Source organism: Phaethon aethereus, assembly GCF_964289735.1.
Source record: "Phaethon aethereus genome assembly, chromosome: 2".
NCBI lineage: Eukaryota > Metazoa > Chordata > Aves > Phaethontiformes > Phaethontidae > Phaethon > Phaethon aethereus.
The window spans coordinates 16709304-16733066 of NC_138582.1; positions in this window are offsets into that span (position 1 = coordinate 16709304).

Genomic DNA, 23763 nt, shown 5'->3' on the forward strand with positions numbered 1-23763 from the left:
AGGACAATCAGCAAGTCCGGTCTCTCCTTCCGCTGAATCTTGGTGAGATCTTTCTGTTAGGACTGCATTCCTGAGTCATCCTCTCTGCCTCCGCCAGTACTCTGCTTTGCTGTAAGACAGAGCCAGTTGTTCTCACGGTGGTTCCAGCACATGCCTGGTAGCCTGTCTCCAGAAACTCTGCCCTGCTAACATTAGGATAGTCCAGGTTCTCATTTGCTTTCCCATTTCACACAGCCTTAGCTCGGTCCTATCCTTTCCAGGTAGGCAACTGTAGGGGAGGCCCTTCACATCATCCTAAACATGCTGCATTCAGAAAGGTACTGAGGTTGTCAAGAATGAACCTCCTGGGAGCCCAGACAGCAAGCACAGGCTGTGAGCTTTCTGGTACATTTTCCCATTTATTTCTTTGTTTGTTTGTTTCTTAAATAAAACCCGAAAACCAACACATATGCTTTTTTTAATGTCAGGCAATAGGCAAGCTCTTCTGAGCTTATTCAAAATTTGAAAACAATCTGACCTCAGTCTCCTACTACAGATATGTCTAGACTAGAAGTTGCTCTCCTGTTGTAGCTTGCATTTATTAGTTGTTTGCCAATTAGCTAGTAGAGTTGGTGAAGACATTTGCAATTGTAAAAGCTAATCTAAACATTCCAAGAAGATGTGTTGCAGCAGTCCGACATTTGTGGTTTACCTTCAGTTGTGCACTGAGGTAACTCACAAGCATTTCCCTCATGGAGTGAGCACTCGTGAACTGTTTAGACATTCATTTATAACCATGTTAACCAACTTGAGGTAATTGACAATCAATTAAGTTGGGCCACACATCAAAACCCATGTAATACCTGCATATTCTAATTTCAAACTGAATAAAAGAAATTGGTTAACATAGGCTCAGCTAAGTGGTCACAGTGTTGAAGAACAGGAGATATATGGAATGCTTCACCCAGAAAAATGTATTTGAGGAGTCTGTGGGCAGAGGGAGAACAGCCTGATGGATGGCCTCCCAGAGAGAAAGTAGGAAGCTGACTGCTTGCTGGAAAACTGAGAAGAGGAATAGGATGCAAGCCTTTCCACGGTGAATAACAAATGCTTACTATAACATAGTGGTTTGAAGAAGTAAATTTTAAAATGGTATAATCCTTTCACAGAAAGAAAATAACTGCTCCTAGCAGTCTGTTTCATCTAACGGAAAAAATCAGAACAAGAACCAATGTCTTAAGGTAAAGGGTCGCCAAAAATCATCCATTATTTTTTCTACAGAGATGGTGGTCAAACATAGGGTTGGCCATTGAATTAGACATGGAGGGTAGTTGTGAGGGTAATGCATGATCAAAATGTTTTGGGAATGTACATCTTGATTACAAAATGAGATCTACTTTACCTCATTGACATCAAGCAAATATTTCAGAGTAAAAATAACAACCAAACATAGCTGGTACTGATAATATTGAAATAAAATGGATCATAATGTACATATTGCTCCAATAAATGTTTATATTACAACAAATTGAGCATCCTCAGCCATTTGTTTTCATTCTATAGAGAACAATTAGAGGATAAGATGTTAAGAAGGATATACGAGGCAATAAATGGTTTTCACGGGTGCTTAAACACCAAAGGGAAGTGAAAATATTTGATAACTACAGCCATCGTTTATGAAATCAAACAGTTCCTTCCTCCACTGTAGATACTTTCATTATATAACAAGTCACAGGATGATTTATAAGATTAAAAAAAGAGGAAGAAAAGTGTTTTTTTTTAACCTGGTGAGATTTTGAAAGTCTCATGCCAAAGTCAACTCAAATGTAAAACTCAATTTTGTGCCTCAAGAATATAAGTTCTGGGAGACCAAATGAGTGGTGTGGGAAATGAAACATCCAGTGGGGACCTGAGGAGCTCAGAAAGGCCAGTGGGGTTAGGGGTGATGGGAAACTATGAAAGTCAAATTAGGATAATCTCTTCCCTCCCACACTAGTGGCCTGACATCCCTGCACCCAAGCTGATGTGGTCCTGTTTGCAGAGGGAAAGACTGTAGCCTGTCCCCTGGGTTCTTGTGCCCCACAGTAATGGGGTGGTGGCTCCAAGCCAATGGCAGATTGTGGCCAAAGAGGAAACCTGGTATGCAGGTGCCTCTTCTCTCTTTGCACCCTTTGACACTGGCTTGGCCACTGCCCCATGAGCTACAACTTTTCCCTTTTCTATCTGACGACAGCTGGAGGAAAGACAAGGAGTCTTGCTGTCTTGGGAAAGTGAAGAACATCACCAGCTGGGAGAAGGAGAGGAAGAGAGAAGCGGCCAGCCTCTCTGCTCCCTCCCTCTGGGGCAGGGAGACCATGCAGGTAGTGCTGAGGGATGCTTTGGCAGAGGAGCACAGGCACTGGGCAAGCAGTGGTCCTACGCAGCGGCCTCCTCTGCCACGCCTGCATCCTGATCCTGCCCTATATCCCTGCTTTCTCAGAAATAATTACCCAAAGACAGAACTAAAATCAATTAACTGATCGAGGGAGTGACCTGTGTGGAAATTCAGTGGTGTATCTGAACTTAGACTATGTCAATAAAAGCTTCAGTCATAGCGCAAGTTGAGCCAAGAGTGAGGTACGTTTTCCCATAACTTCATGCATAACCAATTCCTTAAAATTGAACAGCCATGTTCAGCCCACTTTAGGGCGTAGTCTTTTCCACCCTGACTACATATTTCTATGGTAACCACTCTTACCAGACACGTCTGTGTATATATGCGTGTATGTAAATAAATAGTAGATAAGGTGCTTAGGAAATGGTGTTAAAAATGCATCAGTTCCTCCGCTGTGTTGCAGACATCTCCCGTTGTGTGCTGCCAGCACTGTTCTCCGTGCGGGTCTGCGGAGCCCGCATTTAGCAAAGACTCGGAGCAAAGGGCTGGGTTTTTTGAATCAAAACCTTTGTTGTGGTTTACCGGCAAGCAGAGCGTCGCTGCACCAGGCTGGCAGGGAACAGTCCACCCTCCGTTGCGATGCTGACAGGGAAAACTGGAGCTTCTCTGGTGCCTAATGCACAAACCAGGCAGCAGTAGCAGTTTTGGACAGAGAAAGTGAGTCAGTCAACGTGGTCACCCTGTGTAGTGCCATAAGGAAGAACTGCTTCCTAGCTTGTCAGCTTTTGGAGCTGGTATGTGAAGTAAGGCAGCTTTTCTGTCTCCAATAATAATTAAAAAATCATCAGGAGAAAAAGACGTTTTCTCCTGCATTTCCATATTGCTTGGCCCCATGAATTCCCCTTCTTACTGGATGAGGTGGGAGCTGAGCAGTGGAGCCAGGACATGTTTGACTATATGGAATTCTTTTTTCATTTCTTGGATAATTTTTTTAACTTTCTTTGCTTTTCTTGCTTCACATTTTCCAAAGCATAATGGTCTGAGAAGTAACAGGCTCTGTCATGCCTTTAAGATGCTAGAAACTTTCCGCTTGCCTCAGAAGTCTGTATCTTAAGGAAGGGGCCTTAGACAACAAGATCCAAAAAGCACTGAGCTGTATAACGTTGAGGTCAGGCAGAATTTGGCACTGGTGCGGGGGCTTACACCTCACTGTGAGCGTGGTCCCACCAGCCGTCCACCTAACCTATTCACCTTTCTGAGAAACTGGAGACGCTTAAGTGTTTGCAGCAGAAAACACCTTTAGCTTCCTTAATTTCTGTTGCAGCTTTTGCCCTGAGGTCCCTTCCTCTTGACTGAGCCAGACAGGCAGGTAACTGCTTTCTGCCTGGGGCCAGTTGTAATTCACAAGGTAGCTCCTCTGCCTCGCTCCCCTCAGGGGCATCCTGTGAGATGTGCTCCCAGACCGCGCCGCTCTGCTGGATTCAGGAAAAGGCATTGCAGCCTTGGCCACTTTAATAAAAACACCCCAAACCCACCGACAAAGAGTGGAAGAAGTTCTCTGTTCTGTATATGGTAACGGTCAGAAAACAGAGAGGACACGGAAGACTGAGTTGAGCTTTTTCTTTCTCATGCAATACTTCTCCGGAACGAAGAGCGCAGGCAGTGGTAGAGCCAGAGACGTCAGAGTCTCCCTTTTCCGGCTGATTAACCTTGCAATTATGCAGCAGGATCAGACTCCCTTCTTCTCACCTTCTCCTGGCCCCGTGTCTGAAACACAAAGTTTCTGGGTGGACACCAGAAACACAAAGTTTCTGGGTGGACCCCAGCGGCAGCAGGACCCACGCCCCAAGGCGGCTTCTCCTGGGGCTGGGGTTTTGGGGTGTGAGCCAGGCTCCCCACCGGTCAGGCAGCAAACCCCGTGCCGCGGTCCCACCTTCACGGCACCATCACACAGCAGGTGGATCCCAGCATCATGGGCTATGGTAATGAGGCTGTGGCAGCAGGGGCTCAGCTTTTGGTGGAGGTGGCCATAGGATGGCACCCGCAGTCGAGGGACACCCAGGTTGTGACTCCCCATCCATCGCTTTCAGGCAGCTCAGCTCAGCCAAGGCGACGCTGCCTCTGGGTGTACGCAGTAGCACAGCTTAGAGATTTAAAGCAAATCTTCAGCGCCTACAGCCTCTCAGGTGCCTAAACAAGTTAGGTGAAGTTTTTTTTGGCTCGCCGTCCTCTATGTAGGCATCTAAATTCTGCATAAGTTGCACTTTAGGTGCCTTGCTGTTTTCTTTGGATTTTGCCCTCGGCTGTCAGCGGGAGCACAGGTTTGCTCTGGCACGTGCTGTAGTAGGACAATGTCACCCATTGACTGCATCCCAGAAACCCATTCCCTGTTGCCTCCTCTTCCCTCCCAGCTCTTAAACCTTGTGACAGTGATTACCAGACTCTACCTATCATTCTGTTACTGCTCCCTTGCAACCAAGCCTGTGAACTCAACTTCCCAGTTGTTTGATCCAGTCTAAACCCACATCTGCCAAAATCATTCTCTCACTGGTAAAAACTCCACTTTCTGCTCAGCTTCTCCACCCTTCCCATACATATACATATGAGGTTCATTCTTCAGGCTGTATTATTTATTTTCTTTAACAATAAAACAAATAAAAGTGTCACTCTTCTTTTCGAGGTGCCACCATCCACCCCAGAATGCTGCAGAGCCAGGGAGCAGCCAGGATAGAGAACCAGAGGGAGGGACCTCCTTGCTTCAAGATTTGGATCTGGCATGACACAGCCTACAAAACCTGGGCTTGCATGATAACAGTCTGCACTTGTTTAATGATGGCTTCCCCCTACGGTTGAGGATCTCTGCAAGCCTTATTTTACCTTAATTAATTTTCACTCCTCTCTGCTTTCATGGTTGACCTTTTCCATCAAGTCTTACGGAACAGATGAGTTGTCTGTGAAACTGAGGTTGTTCAGCCATTATCCCCTATAGCTGTGTGCCTTTCCTCTTCCCCAGGGCAGCAAACCCATTGAAACAAGATGTTTAAGATATTTGCAAGGGAAACTGTGAAGTATTTGGCCTTGTTTTTCAGTTTAAATATTCTGGCACACAGCATAGGCTAATTAAAGCCCCATTTTCATGGATATTTTATATGCAGCCCTTGTATAGATGCACATACAATGTAAGCCACCGCTTGTTTTAGATTTAAGTGCTACACCGTAATAATCACTTATCATTGCTAGTCAAAAATAATTCTAAACAGACTCAGATTTTTTTTTTTGCTGGGAGAAACATTGCTTACTGAGGGAAGAGGATGGAGGACTCTGCCACTTGGGAAATGGCAAATTGAGGCATTTAATTCAAGCAGGAGTTATTTTTATTGTTGTTGTTATTTCTGCACAAGTCTGAAAATTTATGCAATAAATTGGAAATAATACAAGATCAAGAGGTTTTTTAATGGATTTAAAAATTATGGTATCAGTTGCTATTGACACATAACTGCAGTAAAGTGATACAGCAGTGGCTCACCCCTGGAAACTATATTTGGCGTGGGAACCTTCAGCAGGGGTGCTAAAGAGCCAGAGGAATTGTGAAAGACATGACTACGGAAAATGGCAGAACTGTCACGGAGGGGTACAGAAAGCACTGGAGGCTCTGCTCCTAACTGTCCCCACCTCCAAGTGTGCTGTTTTCTTACAAAATCTTTTTATTCCTCAGTGTACTTCTCTGGAGACTAGCTTTTAAAATTTGGTAGAGCCAAACCATGGTAGCCTATGAGTGGCTGTTCTGCAGTTTATATTGCCCTTGTGCCTTGCTGGTAAATATAGTAATTGCTTGTTATGATTTCTGTTTGTCCTGTGTGAATATAATGACATGTTTTTACAGATAGCTACAGATTTATATATAGTCTAAATGACTTAATTAAGAAAAGTAACTTCCTCTGCCCCAAATATCTCAGTACTGAAAGATTTATTCATGGAAGTAGGCAAAATAAAATCACATTAGTAGACAGTTCACCATACCTGGGAGATTCAAAATTATGTACATATATATTTTTTCATCCTGAAGAATGACTGGAAATGTGAAATTATATACAGGTATGACTCTATCATCGTTAGGAGGAAACCAGCCTCATTTAACAGTGGGCAGGAGGGGTTGAACATTTTATCCAGCCAAAAGAAGATGGTAGATAAATTATATCTCCCTGAATTTGATCAGGACAAGGAGCATGTTTCATCTTGTGAAAGGCTGTGTAATATCTTTCTTTAATAACCGCAGGAATTAAGACTTTACTCATATATTTCATATAGAGCTTCACCTCCATCAGGGAAGGAGCATTCAAAACCAGCCGGCGGGGAAGAGGAACATCCCGATTAGCGTCGCTGCCGCCTTGCCCTCCGAGGCCGTGGCTGCGTGAGCAGCACTGGGATGCAAAACCAACAAAGAACTCAGTGTCTCCCAGCAAAGCGGTATCATTACAGTAAAATTACTCCTTGCAAGAGAAATAAGGTATTCCAATAAGAGTGCTGTTTTGTCAGGGCTGCTGCTGGCACAGTAACGCCGAACAGGGATCCCGGCTCTTCACACCCGCGGCAGCGCCGTCGCGGTGCTGGTGGGAGGCTGCGGTGCGGCTCTGGCCTCGGATGCCGAATGAAACCAAGAATAGCGCTGGGTGGTTCGCTGTGCGCAATACTGGAAAAAAAATTGTATTTAAATCCAGTGTTTTCCAAAAGTAGCTAAAACCAGGAGGTTATAAATTATTAACCTGTAAGGCAGAAGGCTTAGGAGACTGCCACTTGTGTGTCCTGGAATAGTTTCTGCTACCTTTTTGGGACTGAGCAGAACCTTTCATTTAGTTATTGCTTTCCAGATGAATTTGCAGCAGCTGCAGTTTATCTAATCCTTGCAGCACATTTTCCCCCTAGGAAAAAAAAAAAAAATAAAAGCCAACCTATTTTTTTACCTCATTATTTAACTTTTTGTTGTGTTACCAAGATTTTCATTACTTTTAGGTTGGACCCATTAAATCTCTACCTGCCATGTCCTAGCACTCTTTTGCAGGACCCTTTCCCAAGGGAGGAGAGAGATGTAATCTGTGGTAAGAAACAGGCAAGACTAAGAAGCAGAGGCTACTTAATACTATTATTAGTGCTTTTTTTTTTTTCTTCCTGAAGTCAATTATGTCCATTATGTTTAAAAAAAGAAAAATGCATTTGATGGAGAAATGTTTCTATCTGCTATAATTTACCTGTTAATGCCTAACATAAATTTCTTTTGCTTTAAAATTGTAAATTTTTGGTTCCATAGTTGATTTGTGGGCTACTGGTTTACAATGACAGAATATGTAAGCAGAATGATGATAGGGAAAGCCAATTATGGAAAGAAATTATGGAAAGAAGTTATGAAAAAAAAGTAATTTGTATACATTTAACCTAAATTCCTGTTTGCAATGTGGGTAAACTGAGGACGAGAAACTGCAGGACCTGGACAGGGTGGGGTTGTTACCTGCCCTGTTGTCCTTAGAAATGTGTGTGTATGTATATTTATGAATAGGTGTGAAGGAAGGAAAGGGTGTGTGTAAAAGCTTTAGGACAAGTAGCATATGACTGATTTTTATTTGTGTGTATTATGTGTTAGAATGGTCAGATTAGAAAGAACAGATAAAACCAATGACTTCTGGAATTGCATAGCTGAAATTGTGACAGCTTCAGGGGTACAACAGTTGAGAATTTTGTTGCATTAAATATGGAATGAAGTAATGCAGTCAGTCAAATATTTTTTCTGTTTTGCAATTTAATATTACTTTCTACTTACTTTATATTCGCCTTTGCTCTCCACGTATTTAATTGCTAATTTTTAAATTCAGGATGAACCAAACTGTTGATGGTCCAAGCTATTTTCTGAGGTATTAGAAGAGAAAGTATAATATGTAAGAAATACGGCTATATGGCATATTTGAGGAAATGCAGATCGAGATCCAATTATTGGTACACATAGGTATATCTATCTATCTTTATCAGCACGTCCTGTTTGGGCTATCTTCCCACAAACAGCTTAGGCGTTAGTCTCACAGAAGCAGTATATCATTCCCTTCCTCTGTTTATTTTTGGCAACTACAAATACCATAGAGGATATTTGTTTTTGTAACACCGTAATGATGAAATAGATTTACTGGCTGCAGTCGCAAGAATGCTAAGCAGATATTCATTTGTTTAATCTCTGCAGCTTTGTTGTAAAAATTCATAACTGTCTTGGACAAATTGTTCGAAAAATGTGGACATTTGGGTTTATGTTTATGGGATATTTTTATAGCACCCAAAATGGTGTGGGAGATAGTGTGGGTACTCACAGCTACAGAACAACCAGTAGAGAAAGTTACTAGTGGCATGGGCTCCGTGGCACAAACAAGATACCCACAGTGGTAGCCCTCAGGGCTAGTAGGGCAGGCTGGCTTCACTCTTTGGGAGGAATTTCCCATGTGGGTCATCTTCAGGGGAAAGCACGTATGTTAAGCAAGGTAGCTGTATGCCAGAGCAAACAAATCACCCAGCAGTTTTTACTTTTCAGCACCTGAGATGGGACCGTAACCCCAGATCTGGGGTTCAGCTATACGATGTCTTTCTTCTGTCAGGAGGGTTTCGTTGGCATCACCTTCCTTTAATGGAAAGATGCACCTTTAATGTGGCAAAGACAAAGAAAAGCCACGGTCCCAGATCACCACTGATAACCGATATTTCTTTAACTATGAGCCCAGTCTCACCCTATCTAATGTTAGGCACTTAATGAAAGTGCTTACAAGTCTGTACAGAAAGTGAAAATCCTTCTGCAGGGAGACCTACAGCAACAGGGTTTCTCACTTGAGCTCCTCGAGTAATGCTCTTGAAGTGGAGGGGGGTGAAAGCAGGTCGGTGTCTCAAGGCAGCCCTGAGTAGCAGGTCAGACCTGCAGCACTTCTGAGAGATCTGCTTTATTCCTGCCTCCCCGAGCTGAGCAGGCTCATCCTGCAAGCAAATCAACCCAAAGCTCAAGATGCAAAGAAATACAAGAAAAGAACAGCATGCTACTCCATCTGCTTTGCTTGCAGTGCTACCACACTTTTTTTTTTCTTCACTGCTTGGAGTCTAACAAGCCCAAGAGCTACTAGATATTGCTCAGACTCAGACGAGCTGTTTTGATCTGTCACCTTCTGCTTGTCTGCAGCTCAGCTGCTAAGTTTCCCCTCCTGATTTGCCTGTAGTAATTAGGTCAACCAGCTCCTGCTTCTACGAACTAATTGTCAGTGTTGTCCACCTTGTTTTCCTCCAAAGAAACAAACCCAAGGTGAACAGGACAAGTCTGGAAACAAAGGGTGGCATAATAGGACCTATCTGCCTTTTTTTGCTTCATCTCTACTGTTTTTATCTCAGTCTCAATATTGCGTGTGATATTTCTTCTAGCATATTACAGAGGACCCTGTTGTACATGTGATACCTATGAATTTACACTGCATTGAATATATACTTTTTTTGCTTGTTTGTTGCTTTTCCTTCACTGAGCATTTTCATTGCTGTTTTTTATTTTCCTTAACCTTGCCACTAGATGTGGTATTGATGAGGGAGAAGCAGCAAAACATCTCCAGCTGCTACAGCCATGAAATAAGCTTCATTTTCCAGCTTATTAACTCTGACCTGAAGGGCACTTGTTGCAGTTACCTTTTTGAAGGTAATATGCTGTGTGTACCAAGTTAAGAAGTAAGGAAAGTTAGTTCTTTTGTGTTGTGCTGTTGTTGTTTTTCTTTTTTTTTAATAAACTGTCCTTATGAATGCCACATTTGAATAATTTAGGGTTTAATTGTTATTTATCATTTATAAAGTTAACATCAATCAGCAGATATTTTATGTGCTATTGCTTGTCATCTCTGAGTGACAGCATTGAAAGATCAGGTTGACATTAGCAAATGATCCTATCTTGCAATCATGTAAACACATGTTTAGCTTTATATCCTTCAATGGACAAGTCACATGGATAAGTATCTGCTGCGTTAGTGACTCAAGATTATTTTCTTCAGACAATGAATGGCAGTTAGCTAGCAGAATTTTTATGTTGCTCCAGTATCGTAATCTATTACCATTTTACTAGTGTTTACTTTCAATACACAGTTTGCTGGCACTGAAATAATTTAAAGCAGGATTTTAAACACAATTACAGATTATATCTACTCTAACAACTTTATCTCCACAATAACTATATACAAATTTTAAAATTCATCACTCGGTTATTTTCAGCTAATGCTTAAAGTAATTACACATTCTGTGGTGATAACACAGTCAAGGCTTGTTGTTTTTTTATGATACCACAAGCTGGCGAGACACCTAGATCAGGTGTGTTAATGCTAATTGGCAGATAAAGCGTAAATCTGAGGGAGTCTGGATTCCTGCCTTTTTGCCAGTGTTTTGTTGATTGGAAACCGAATTCTTTTTATCCTAGCTTTTGCTATTCAAAAATGCCAGGCAATTCACTGCTGTCTTTCCTCTCTGCATTTTAATCCATCAGTTCTGTTATTCTTTTAATGCCTCGTTGTTTGTTTCTAATCCAGTAGACTAAATCGGTTTTCTTTTTAACTGCCTTTTAAAATCAATCATACAGGACTTCCTAATGTGAAAAACAATTGGCTCTGATGACATAGCTATAAAACTGATGAGGTTTTTGTTTGTTGTTTATTTATAGAGGTGCATGACCTAGTGATAATAGCAGTGATATACTTCATTTGAAATATAATAGTCTACCTGCTTGTCAGATGAATATACTCCGTTATTGCCTCTATAGTTCTTATATCAAATATTTCAAGCTTTCTGGAAATTCGTCTCCCTTGAAGGGGTTGAATCCTACTCCAAGACCTGATCCCTAAATATCCTGTGGTCTGAGTATATTCACCCTGTGTTCTTTATTATCCTTGTTTTTATTCTGCAAGTAAATATAATTTTAAAGTAGATTAAGGACTCCAGAACCTGCGCTGAGGCATGTATGGCACGCATCTTCTTGAAGATAGTTTAGTATCTTATGACAGAAGGAAAAGGTTGGAAGTTTGTTTCTGAAGCCAGACTCTTTGTGAACTTGACCCTGATCCTCATAAAAATACCTGTCTGTAACTGAAGGACTATGTGATCCCACTAGAGTGGGTGAATGCGTAAAGGCAAGGTCATGAAGTAATAGCAGACAACCATAGAAGACAAAAAGACACAAAGGTTATAGATGATTGTAAGCAATCAAGACAGAGTGCTTTCAAAAGTTACTGCCTGCAGATGGAAGAAGAGATCCACTGGTGGCTACTGAAAAGAATCATATAGATCCAATGCGTACTTCGGGAAGCCCCTGTTCGATATTTCTCAGAAACCAAGAGAATACACTGGGGAAAAGCATTCTAGATATGTTTTATGTCCGTTGATGGCTACAGTTGGACAGAGGGAAGTGAGTGAGGTGGACTTCTGAGCTGCCCAGTGTGGCTGCTCCTATGCTTGTGATCACCTGTCAGTGGAGGGGCAGTAACTGACTTTGTACACCTTCCCTTGCCATTAAATGACCCCCCCAAAAAAAAAGAAAAAAAAAGAAAAAAAAGATGCTGATGAGAATAATTCACCTTCAAAAGATGAAGCAACTTCCAGCTGCCATATCTGCTGTCAGTTGGACTTGTCCAGCTTGTGATTGAACAAACTGGTGCTCGCCATAGCATATAAAAATGATTATTCTACTTTCAAAGCAGCAGCAGCCTTGAGTATCTTTGTTCTTTTCTGAGACGGTATCTTGTAATGGTAGAGTTGGCATGAAATAGTTGCCCTTGGCTACTGAAAGTTTTCCCCAGGTAATACATAAAGTGATGAAAAAGAAACTAGAAAAAGAGGTTTAAAGTTGCCAATAGACCTAGTGTGTGCCATTTGTATAGTAAGCAGACTTAAAGAAGATTGTCAAAAGCTGCTTTATCTTAACCCCTACATTTTTATTGTAGATTCATCATGTTTTATTTTCAGTGTATTTTAAGACTCTTTGTGGTCTATAGGTGGTAACATCAGAAAGATCTACCAGATTATTTAAGTCTTAACTTGCAGAGCTGTGGCTGCCAGCAGACAAATGTCCTATCCATTGTTCAGGGGAAATCAAACCTTCAGGAGGTGTGGAAGCACCTGCCAGCTTTGCAGGCTTTGGGTAGTAGCAAGGGAGCCTCCTCATTACAGGGCAGACGAAGCTCTATAGCCAGTTTTTGTCACCTTTGACACTGAAGTCCTCTATGTGTTTGTACTGCAGAACTACTGCTGTGTAATGGGTTGAACGCTATATACGATTTACAGATAAATGTACCTCCCCACTATGTCTATCCAAACCAAATTCTATAAGTGTCTTCTTCCAGTAGAGCGTCATATGGTCTTCATTATGCTTTCTGTGGTCTCTCAGGGGCTGCTCTGAGCAGGGGACTGTGGCTTACAGCATTTTGCCATCTGTAGTATAACTCAAATGTCCTTTCTTTTGGTCCGTGACACGACAAAGACGATGGCTTTGTACTACGTAATTGTGTTGGTTGCAGATAAGCCTGGATTTCATGCAAGAGAGAACTTAGTTGTGTGAGTCTCAGCTCAGTGCAGACAAAACTATGTTGTAATGAATGTAAACGGAATTTTTAAAAGGCTCATTTTGTCAGGATTTTGGACATACCAGTCATACCTGGGTGCCAGTATTTGCAAGAACTGAACTTACCTCCCAGTTCAATTTAGTTCTTTTATTCTTCCAGAAGATGGAAGAGCATTTAGTTACAACTAAGCAGGTGTCTTAATTCAGTTTCCTTTTGGCATCTGTTTGTTTAATATGAGATTTTACCAAAAATGTACCTCTCAACAATTTTAACATGATTGATAGATATAGGTTCAATTAAATACTGTTATAGATACAGTATTTTATTCATTATCTTTTCTTTACCAGCTAGTACCATGCTGTCAATTTTAGTTTCACTGCATTGGATGGACTTACTCTTTTCTCCAAGCTGTTGGCAGTCTGTTTTATACATGTTTCTAGATAACGCCTAGTGCTCTGTTCTCTAGGAATTGTAATGTTTAAGCCACAGGTAGAGTAGGGTTAACTTACCGGAAAGATGTAGGAACTGGTTAACTTACCATTACCTACAATGCATGGAAACCATCAAGTTTAAATAATCATAATAATACCCAAGGTTTTTGTGTTTCGTATGGATCTGCGCCGTATCTTGAGCCAGAGTTAATAGTGATATCGGCTCACGCAGTGAGACAGGACCATTGAATTGCAGAGCTGAGAAGGCCGCAAGCATCTAATCCATCCCTTCTGACTCAGGCAGGCACAAATAGGCTTCCGTGGGTGGATGTCTTGAACAAGAGCATACATTGCACTATACTATGCTTTTGCGTTTCTTTTTGCAAGTTGTGCTCCTAAAAGGCAATTCAACTATTTTATTGTCAAACATGGTATATTAGGTTTTCTGGGACCCACATTCCTTCAGACAATGAGGCAAAATGTCCTTCTTCTTGAAGGCATGTTCCATGTTCCTTCCTGCATTTCAGCCTGTGTATTACTCTGGGGAAACATCCCTCCAAGGTGGGAATAAGTCCTGCCTATTGGAGTGAAGTCAAAACCCAATCATGGCTGGCTGCACTAACAGAGAAGAAGCCAAGTCCACTAACAGCAGGTGGGTGTATAGCAGTGATAGGTCCCACATCGAGAGCAATAGAGCTGTCGGTGGCAAATACTGTCTGCAGCCCACTGTAACAAAGCATGGAAACTCGTCTCTTCAGGTAAACCACAGATATCAAATAGGTTCTTCAAGAGCTAGATATTGTCTGAACACATTCAGAAATGATTAGGAATATTAAGAGACACCTACCTTTTATGTAAAACCCTTCCTCAGAAGACTGCAACACACTTTGTAGAGGTGCCTAATGCTATTATCAGGTTGTGCACTAGGAATCCTTTGCAAGTGAGGAGTTCCAGGCAGTATGGATATAAATTAAAACAGTGGAGATCTGACTTTAGGCTAGGTCCAGGAAACAGAAATACAAGGTGACTGTAAATATCAACACTTAGAACAGTAAAATTTGTGAAATGAAGTGATGACTGCTGTGCACTTTTTGTTAGTCAGAATTTGACCATGTTTGTAACTGAAGCAAGAATTTGTTTTAACAAGGGGAAGAAGCTAAAACTACTGGAGCTCAACAGAAATGAGAAACTGATGTTACAGCATTGGCTGAAGAGTTGTACTGGCAAATAAATGGACATTGCCCCTTGGATGATTATTTTCTCTCTTCTATGGTAGACAGCTCCACTTACACTAACTTCTGATTCAAACAAATGAATTCTCAGGTACTCGCAATGCACCTGTCCTCTCCAGAAGCTGCTGTTTAGTGTATAGCAAAGAACCCTCCTAAAATAGTGGTATATCAATGAGTTGATTTTATCTGCTTTCAGTTTACGCTACTGAACTGCATTTATTCTACTACCACAAGAGTGTTAGACATGGTAAGATTCTTTAGGGTTTAACTGATATACCAGTGCTGTTTGTCGGGCAGAGGAAATGTGTATTTTTTGCACACTAAAAGCAGGCATTTGTGCCTATTTATTATCAGAAGTAAGAACAAGTTTATCAGGAATATCAGGTCAGGTCTAAGGATTAATTAAAACAGAATAAGATGTGACAAGCTCAGTGAGAGACCTTACGGGAGAGGAAGGTAATATTTATTTTAAAACAAACTGATTTCACTCACAAACATGTATTCTCTCATGTTTCAGTCAGAGACACTCCCAAGCAGCAAGACGTGTCTGTCCAACTGGGCTCATCAGAATCACTCATGAAGTACATGGAGGGCAAAGGACACCAGCCACCAAGTCATCTTTACCTTTTGATTGGTAATAACAAACTGTTTTTTGGATACGTCTTTTATACCTTTCAGAAGTCAGCAGTTGTTATAGGGTGACCTTTTACCTCAGAATCTGGCTTACTTCTCCTCCATATATCTTAATCACAGCTGATATTATTTTTGTTCCCTAGTTTTGGGTACCTTTATGGCTGCCTGGCTGCTTCTTGGAACAGTAGGAAGAGGAATGGCACAGATGAAGGTTTGTAACCTTGCGTCCTCCCTCTTGCTATCACCGTGCAGGTCTCCTGTTGGTAACTTATTTGTGCTGTGGCTTTTTACTTCATTTGAAGGCAGGATGGGTATTTTACAAAGAAGATCAGGACCAGAATTGCATGCGTCTTCTGAAAATGTGCCAAATTTTGAAGGGCTCACTGTATTTGGTATTTCATGGGTTTTGGGTTTGGTTTGTTTTTTTTTTTTGCTATGCACTTTAATTTGCTTTCCCCTGATTAAATTTTATCCTTGACCTCTTTCTTATTGTCAATTAAATCTTTACTTATTGTCATTATCATAGATTATAACTGCATAAGATTATATACAAGCTATAATATACCTCTGTATCAGGTCATAATTGTACAAGCTCTCCCACCCATCTAGGCAAGACTGTCACCTCAGTGCCTAAGAAACCTGAGACAGTGACAGTGGAGCTGTCATCTAGATAAGTTGCTTCTGTAACCACATGTCAATCCCAGCCTAGGCCCAAGAATCAGATATGGATTTGATGGGTGGACTGTTTGGTGGATGAGGAATTGGTTGGATAGTCACATCCAGAGGGTAGTGGTCAATGGCTCAATGTCCAGATGGAGACTGGTGATGAGTGGTATCCTTCAGGGGTCCATATTGGGACCAGTACTCTTTAATATCTTCATCAATGACATGGACAGTGGGATCGAGTGCACCCTCAGCAACTTTGCAGATGACACCAAGCTGAGTGGTGCATTTGACACACCTGAGGGACGGGATGCCATCCAGAGGGACCTAGACAACCCCAAGGAATGGGCCCATGTGAACCTCATGAGGTTCAATAAGGACAAGTGCAGGGTCCTGCACCTGGGTCAGGGCAACCCCTGGTATCAGCACAGGATGGAGGATGAAGGGATCGAGAGCAGCCCGGCCGAGAAGGACTTGGGGCCTGCTGGATGAAAAACTGGACATGAGCCAGCAATGTGTGCTCACAGCCCTGAAGGCCAACCGTCTCCTGGGCTACATCCAAAGCAGCGTGGTCAGCAGGTCGAGGGAGGGAATTCTGCCCCTCTGCTGCACTCTGGTGAGACCCCACCTGGAGTCCTGCATCCAGCTCTGGAGCCCTCAGCACAGGAAAGACATGGACCTGCTGGAGCAGGTCCAGAGGAGGCCACAGAAATGACCAGAGGAACACCTCTCCTGTGAGGACAGGCTGAGAGAGTTGGGGTTGTTCAGCCTGGAGAAGAGAAGGCTCCAGGGAGAACTTATTGCACCTACTTATTATTGAAAGGATGCCTATAAGAAAGATGGGGACAGACTTTTTAGCAGGACCTGTAGCGACAGAACAAGGGGTGATGGTTTTAAACTAAAAAGGGGTAAGTTTAGACTAGATCTAAGGAAGAAATTTTTCACAGTGAGGGTGGTGAAACACGGGAACAGGTTGCCCAGAGAGGTGGTCGATGCCCCATTGCTGGAAACATTCCAGGTCAGGTTGGACGGGGCTCAGAGCAACCTGATCTAGTTGAAGATGTCTGTGCTCGTTGCAGGGGGGTTGGACTAGATGACCTTTAAAGGTCCCCTACAACCCAGACTATTCTATAATTCTATGATTCTGTGATTATTTAAGTAGTGAATGAAATTTCAGCAGAATTTTTTGTTACAGCAATGCCTGGTAGGTTTCTATTTTACAGGAGGAGGAAAGGGCTGAATTCACAGCTTTACTGTCTTCAGTACTGTTTGAAACTGAAGGCACAGCCTCCAGGTTTGTACACACAGATAATATGTAAAATATAGCACTTAAGGTGCTGCAATTTCATTTGACATTAAATTGAATGTAGCATGAAAATTGTCACAGTGATAAATGCTGCACATAATATACGTGCATAGTAGTATGAACCCTAGTGAAATATAATTCCCCTATTTTTTTCTGTTTCATTGAATCATTCCCAATGAGTGGTCCCTCTGCAATCAGTGCCATTGGTGGAAGTGATGCTGGGAACTGCTGCTCCTGAAACCCATCTGAATCAGGAGAAAAGTGCAGAACCTGTGTCTGATTCTTCTGCCTTAACTTGTCTTCAGAGGGTTTGTTGGGTTTCTTCATACCTTTATTTGGCATACTAGGCACAGAGAAACGATAGACAACAGTGATTCTGAAACTATGGTCTGGAATGTCACAGAAAATGGTCCTTCATGTTCTAGCAAGCCATATTAGCGACTAAGTGTTGTGAATTAATCAGTTCCATGAAGTTTCACTGCTTATTAGTGGAAAAAGTTTGTGTTGATGGTGGCTCAGTCACCCAAAAGAATGTGAGTCTCTTAAGCGGTGCAAATCCCTTAGCCCTGCAATGGAATCTGGCAAATGGGGATGGAGGGCAGGTAGGCAGAACATGTGGATGAAAGCGAGACAACAAACGATGAATGAGGTCTCCTCAGGACTAATCTTCCTGGAGGCGTCCCAAAGTCTGAAGGCTCTGACCATCACAGTTTACATCTGAAACAAGTTCTGTGAGATCATTGCATTAGTTTGCCTCATACGTTATTTTCCTTATACTTGGCTTTGATGTGCAGCCCTTGGCTATGATGCTAATTCTACCTGCAAAGAAAGAAAAGGAAATAGTCCACCTGACACCGAATGGGGTGTATTTCCAACTGTGAAGTCAAGTAAATCAATGCCAAGGCTCAGAAGCAGTTTCTGTCCTGAAGAGCTAAGTATTTTGTTGCACTGTGTTGTGCAGAGAGTTCTGCTATAGGACTACGTTCATTGTGTTCCTCTACCACTAACTGAAAAGGAAAAGCAGTGTTTTGTAACCATGACATACCCTGTTATCTTCCCCAAGTGATGAGCTCATCCAGATTACTCCAAGGGGATACTTATATTTTATCAGTGGCGCCTTGTTGCACAATTTCCAGTTTCTTTCTTGAAGATACAATAAAAGATTTATGTCTGAAGGACTATGATGTGGTTTCCATCTAAGAGCAAAACAATTCCTTCTAAAAAAATACCATATCCCCAAATGATTTCATAATTGCAAACAGTGTTGATGAGCTCTGTGGCTTAAATGAGTTTATAACATATTTGCTGTGTTTTCTAGTGAATATTTTTTGATGTGCTTAGTAAGGAAAATAATTAAACCCCCCCTGCCATTTCAAATTGACACAAAATAAATGTGACCCATTAGTTGATGTCTACTGTAATAAGTCTTTTTTTCTCATTTCATTCCAAATCTTTTTCAAAGGTTTCTCTCTCTTGCTCCCTTGCTCTCTTGTATATGTGTGTGTGTGTTAAATAGTTTCAGGTCTGAAAGTCAACCATGTTTCTCATTATCAGACATCAGAATGGCTTTTTTCCTTTTGTGTTTTCATGCCACTTAAGGATAAGCAAGCCTCAGAATACGGTGCGTTTTTGATGTATGGGTAAAATCCACATCTTCTGTTCTCAGTGCAGAAATCTTATCTGCACTGCAGATCTCAATTGCATATTCTGTTCTCATCCCCTGCACTGGGCTCAGGTTGTTATCACCACGATTTCCATGTGCAGAATATTCACGATTCCTGCAGTGTGAACAGGAGAATTGGCCTGTGTCAGTAATGTCTAAATGCAGAGTGATAGTTTATAATACGTCTAGGATGAAAAGAATTTCTGAATCCAAGCTGCTATCAGAGAAGAAACACGAGATATCAATTTAAAACATCGCAGAGACAATTTCAGGAAACACCATCTCGTTGGTTGCAATTATTGTCTCAAACTGAATCATGGTGGTTGTCTTACTAGTTTTGTTATTATATTTCTTTTTAAACTATTAGAATTTGATGTTAGAAATGTGTTATATTTTATTTATTTATTATTTATATCTTATTTTGTGTCTGTGATAATGTCTGTGGATTTTACTTGAAAGTCTTTCTGAGTGCTTTGTGGAAATAATTTACTGTGTATCAGCTCTGATTCAAGTCATGCTGTTCCCTTATCCTTACTGCTACATACAGTAGATCAGAATGTCTTTTTTTTTAGAAACATCTTAGCTGTCTTGGATCAAATCTGTGTTCCTCTTTATTCAGGATATCTATCATCTAAGAGTGGGTATTCTGAGGACTAAATTAAGGCAAATCTTGTAAGTTTATGTTCTCAGTATTGCCTTAAGGTGGGGAATTCTACAGCCTGGTAAGAAAGGGCGTTTCAGCTGCAAAGGTTATGTCATGATGTTAATATTCTCAGATTAATTTCAACCTTTGTACGCCCATGTTACACACAAGAGACACTCATGATTCTGGATCTGGATCAGGGTCTCAATTTTGCAAAAGTTTCTGAACCTTCACATTTTCAAGGACTTCCCAGGTTCCCTTTATTTCCCCTTTGTTTAATTTGTGCCTACATTAAGCCCTAGCTATTAAGCTAGGATATCATCATTAACTGCTGACAGTATGGGTGAAAATGAAGGGAGGGTTTTAACTTCAGATGGGATGAATTTAGCAAATAAGGCATGGACCCACTGTCCCTTTTAGTGGTTCACTGTGAGAAGTTAGGGCAGCACCTTGTGGAACCTAGGCTTGGCAAGGTCCTGTTGTCTGGGGAAATGACTTCTCTGGGACACAGCAGCTTCAGATAAGATGGTCAAGTTGGTTGTGTGATGTGTTTACATGGTAATGTCTCCGGTAGTTCAGATCTGGAAGGTTCTCAATAACTTACACAAGGACCAAGGAAAGCTATGGTCCAAGATAGAGTGGGAAAAGAATAGTGAGACAAACTATAGGCTTCAGAAAAAACATCAAAGCTTTTCAGCTTCTTATTATAACTCCCAGAATACTGCATGCCTTTGCATTCAGATTCCTCATTCATGTAACCAGGATTGTAATGGGAATGGAAACAACAGAACATGAATCCACGGAAACAAAAGCGTTTGTATTATTCTGTGTGGCCCTCAGAAGCTGCAGTTTGGATATAATTATGATTCAAATGAAAGGACATTAACAAAGCAAATGAAATATTTTGTCTCCAATCTGTTCCAAAGAAAGATTTTCTAATTGCAAAGTTCATAGATAGCTTTGGCCATTTGCTTTCAGAACACTTTATTTAAGGCACAGGTTGTTTACCCTTATGAACTTATCTATCTTTACTGGCATTGGAAAAATTAGATTAAAGATGTCTATTATATAGACAATCTGTCAAAATCAAGTACAAGAAAAATGAATTAACATCAATGTCTTTAAGGATAAAGCTGTGGTACAGGGAGAATTAGGACAACGTTGTGCCATGAGGAGTTGCATTACGGATTTACTTAGCTTTTTCAAGGATTTTTGAGGAGTGTATGGCAGAGGCACTTATAACCAAGACTACTAAACGAACCTCTGCTTTTAGGTGTTTACACTAGAGTCTTTGATTCATTCTGCCTAGTCTTAGGTACTTAACTGAACTACCTAAGCTGGGAGCACAACTGCCCTCATGTTCCATGATAACCCATGGAGAGACACAGGTACATGAAGAAAGTGATTCTGAGCTGAGAGGTGACCACGTGGCCAAGAAACTGGTTCTAGGTTAAATACCCTTAAGAAGGGAATACATTTCATTGACATCTTTTTTATATCTTGTGTAGTTTAATTGACATTAAGGTAAACGCAGAGCAGCACCTTCAGTTTTGAGACTCCTCCCTTTGCTACTGGGTACCTATAGCTTAAGGACTGGGTGCTGTTTTGTTTGTTCCTGTATGAGCAGAACAGAGGACTAGTTCCTGTCCAGAATATCTGTAATTCATCACGCAACTTGGGTGTTGAATTGGACATCCAGAAATAAAAACTGACTTAGAAACTTAATACTTTAAAGTATTTCAAGTGCCTTGACTATATGTCAATAAATAGTTGGGCGGTTCAAGAAAACTCTTCCAGGGTCATAGTGCTCAGGTCCTTGCTCTAGTGCATACATGCTATAATACTTTTTATACACTGTCTGGACACGGCTACTAACTGGTCATAGTTTGCTTGCTCAAGTAAAGACTGTATTTGAGGAAGATTTTCAGCCTCAGGGTAGGCCCCCAGAGTACTGGACTCTGAACTGTCCTTACTAGCTCTGCGTTGAGCTTCACGGATGTGCAATACCGAGCAAGGGACGTGGCTGCTGGGTCCTTTGCAGACACACCTGTGCCTGTTCCCCCTCCACATCCAGCCAGCTGAACGCCAGCCATCCCCTGCCTGGAAGGCGTGCAGTTACAGTAAGTTCTGCAGAGAAACAGCCACAAACTAATGAAGCCTCGCAGCTTTTGGACCAGCACTTGCTTGCAGCCAGCTGGCTTAAGGCAGGCATAGATCTGACTGCAAAAGGTTGCACAGATGTCCCGTACTCTGCAGCCAGGCTGATTTCAAAACTTGCTTCACTTATGGCCTCAGTGCTAGCTCGGAGGGCAACCTTCCGGAAACCCTTTGTTGTTATTGAAGTAATACGGTAAATCGCTGCATACAGCAATAGGTTGCGTATTGAGACACTTAAGATCTTCTCTGAGCTTAGCCCTGATCTTCTGAGAGAATGCAAACAAGGTGCTTTACCTCCTTGTTCTGCAGTTTCCTCACTTCTAACGTCGATGGCAGGTACCTGCCTCTCATAAAACACCCTGAGAGCAGCCAGGGGGAAGGATCGCATAGGTGGGTAACGGGAACTTTAATTGGGTTTTATCTATAGAGTGTTTTGACATCCTGTGATAAAGGCTGTCGATTGCAAATTATTATTGAAATATTATTAATTTATATTTAGAATTAAATGCATTACATATCAATTAATTATTATGTCTAATTAAAAAAATAAAATTTTAATATTGAGAACTCAGTGTTATTCTCTTTTCCAGTAACGTTACCAGCCCAGCTCTGAAGGATGAGAGTTTTCCTCTCCAGAAGCTGCCCCAGTGTTACTGGGTGGAGAAGTGGAGGCCCTGTGCCATGCCAGATTACATAAAGCGGTGTCAGAGTTGGACTGCTGTCATCCTTGCTGATTCCAAACACAGAGCTGCCACTGGCACATTCCCAGTTTGTGCCAGGAGACCAGTCTGAGTTAGTAACCACGATTTGTCTTGTGCTTCAGACTGGATGTCCAGATGATTCAGTCCATACATCAGCTGGGTGACACAGCGTTTGAGGTGACTGGCCAGAGGAGCTTGCTGACTTGTAGAACCACAGTTCTAAGAGTCTTTATCTTGCCCAGTTTGGTGTGAATAACTCCTCTAGGAGCCTTTGTCCAGTGGGGCTCTAGACACTGACATTCAGCAGTACAGCGTGTTGTCTGCTGGATAACAGCCACCTCTGGATGAGTCTTCAGAAAGAAAAGCTGCAGGAATGCCATTTCTCATCAGTTGGTGTCACTGCTTGGAGCCAGATGTTAGCAGCTGGGTGTGGTAGTACAAAATGGTCTAGGAAAGAAAGAAGAAAATGTTTAATAGGAAACATTAACTTTCTGGCTAAGCTATGGGCAAATACAGCAATCCCTTGTTTACAACGATAACTACTGGAAGCTGCAGAAATAGATTTCTGACATTTTAAAGTAGTATGTTTACTCTGTTTGATCAGACAGGAGATAATGTCATGTGCTTATTTTACCATAAACACTCCTAATAAAGACTCAGAATTTCAGCTATTGGCAAGAAATAGAAGGACATGAAGTATTTTTTGAATATTCAAACACCAGGATGTTTGGAAATATGCAGTTGCCTGTAATTGTACTTCGTATTTCTTAAACATTCTTCACAGTAAATGTCTTGATTTATGAATGCGTGATAAACTGATTACTGGAAATCTCAGAAGCAAGACAATTTGCCTTTTCTGTTTCTTTCTAAAATAACCCATCCTCTGGGAATGGGGAATGTTTATGGTGAACAAGGACCATATTAAAATATAAAAATGTAAATATGGAAGTGCTAAATGGCCTTTGGAGGCTCAGCACACAATGCACACACGGTTCTCCCATGCTTCAGGAGGGTAGGCATTCCCTTTTTCTGTGAACATCTGAGCATCTCACAGCGGCTAGTGAGCCGCCTGACGTGAAGCAGGGCAATTCTGGTCAGGCCAGTTTGGAGAGTGAGAAAGGAGTCACTGAGAGTTAAGCACTCAAATATGTACCAGACCCCAGGCTGGAGATGAAAGCCACCACAAAAGGTTGTGAGCACTGCTGCGTTCGCTGCTGCTGCACCAAGGTCCCGTGCACCTGCTTGTTAAGGGAACGTGCAGCTCCCGGTTTCCAAACTACTTACATAAATAAGGAGAGTTGGGGCTTCAGAGTGGGATCTCAAACAGCCACAGACCCATTTTGTTAACTGGAAAAAAAGGTTGCGGCTAGCTGGGTATCGTGA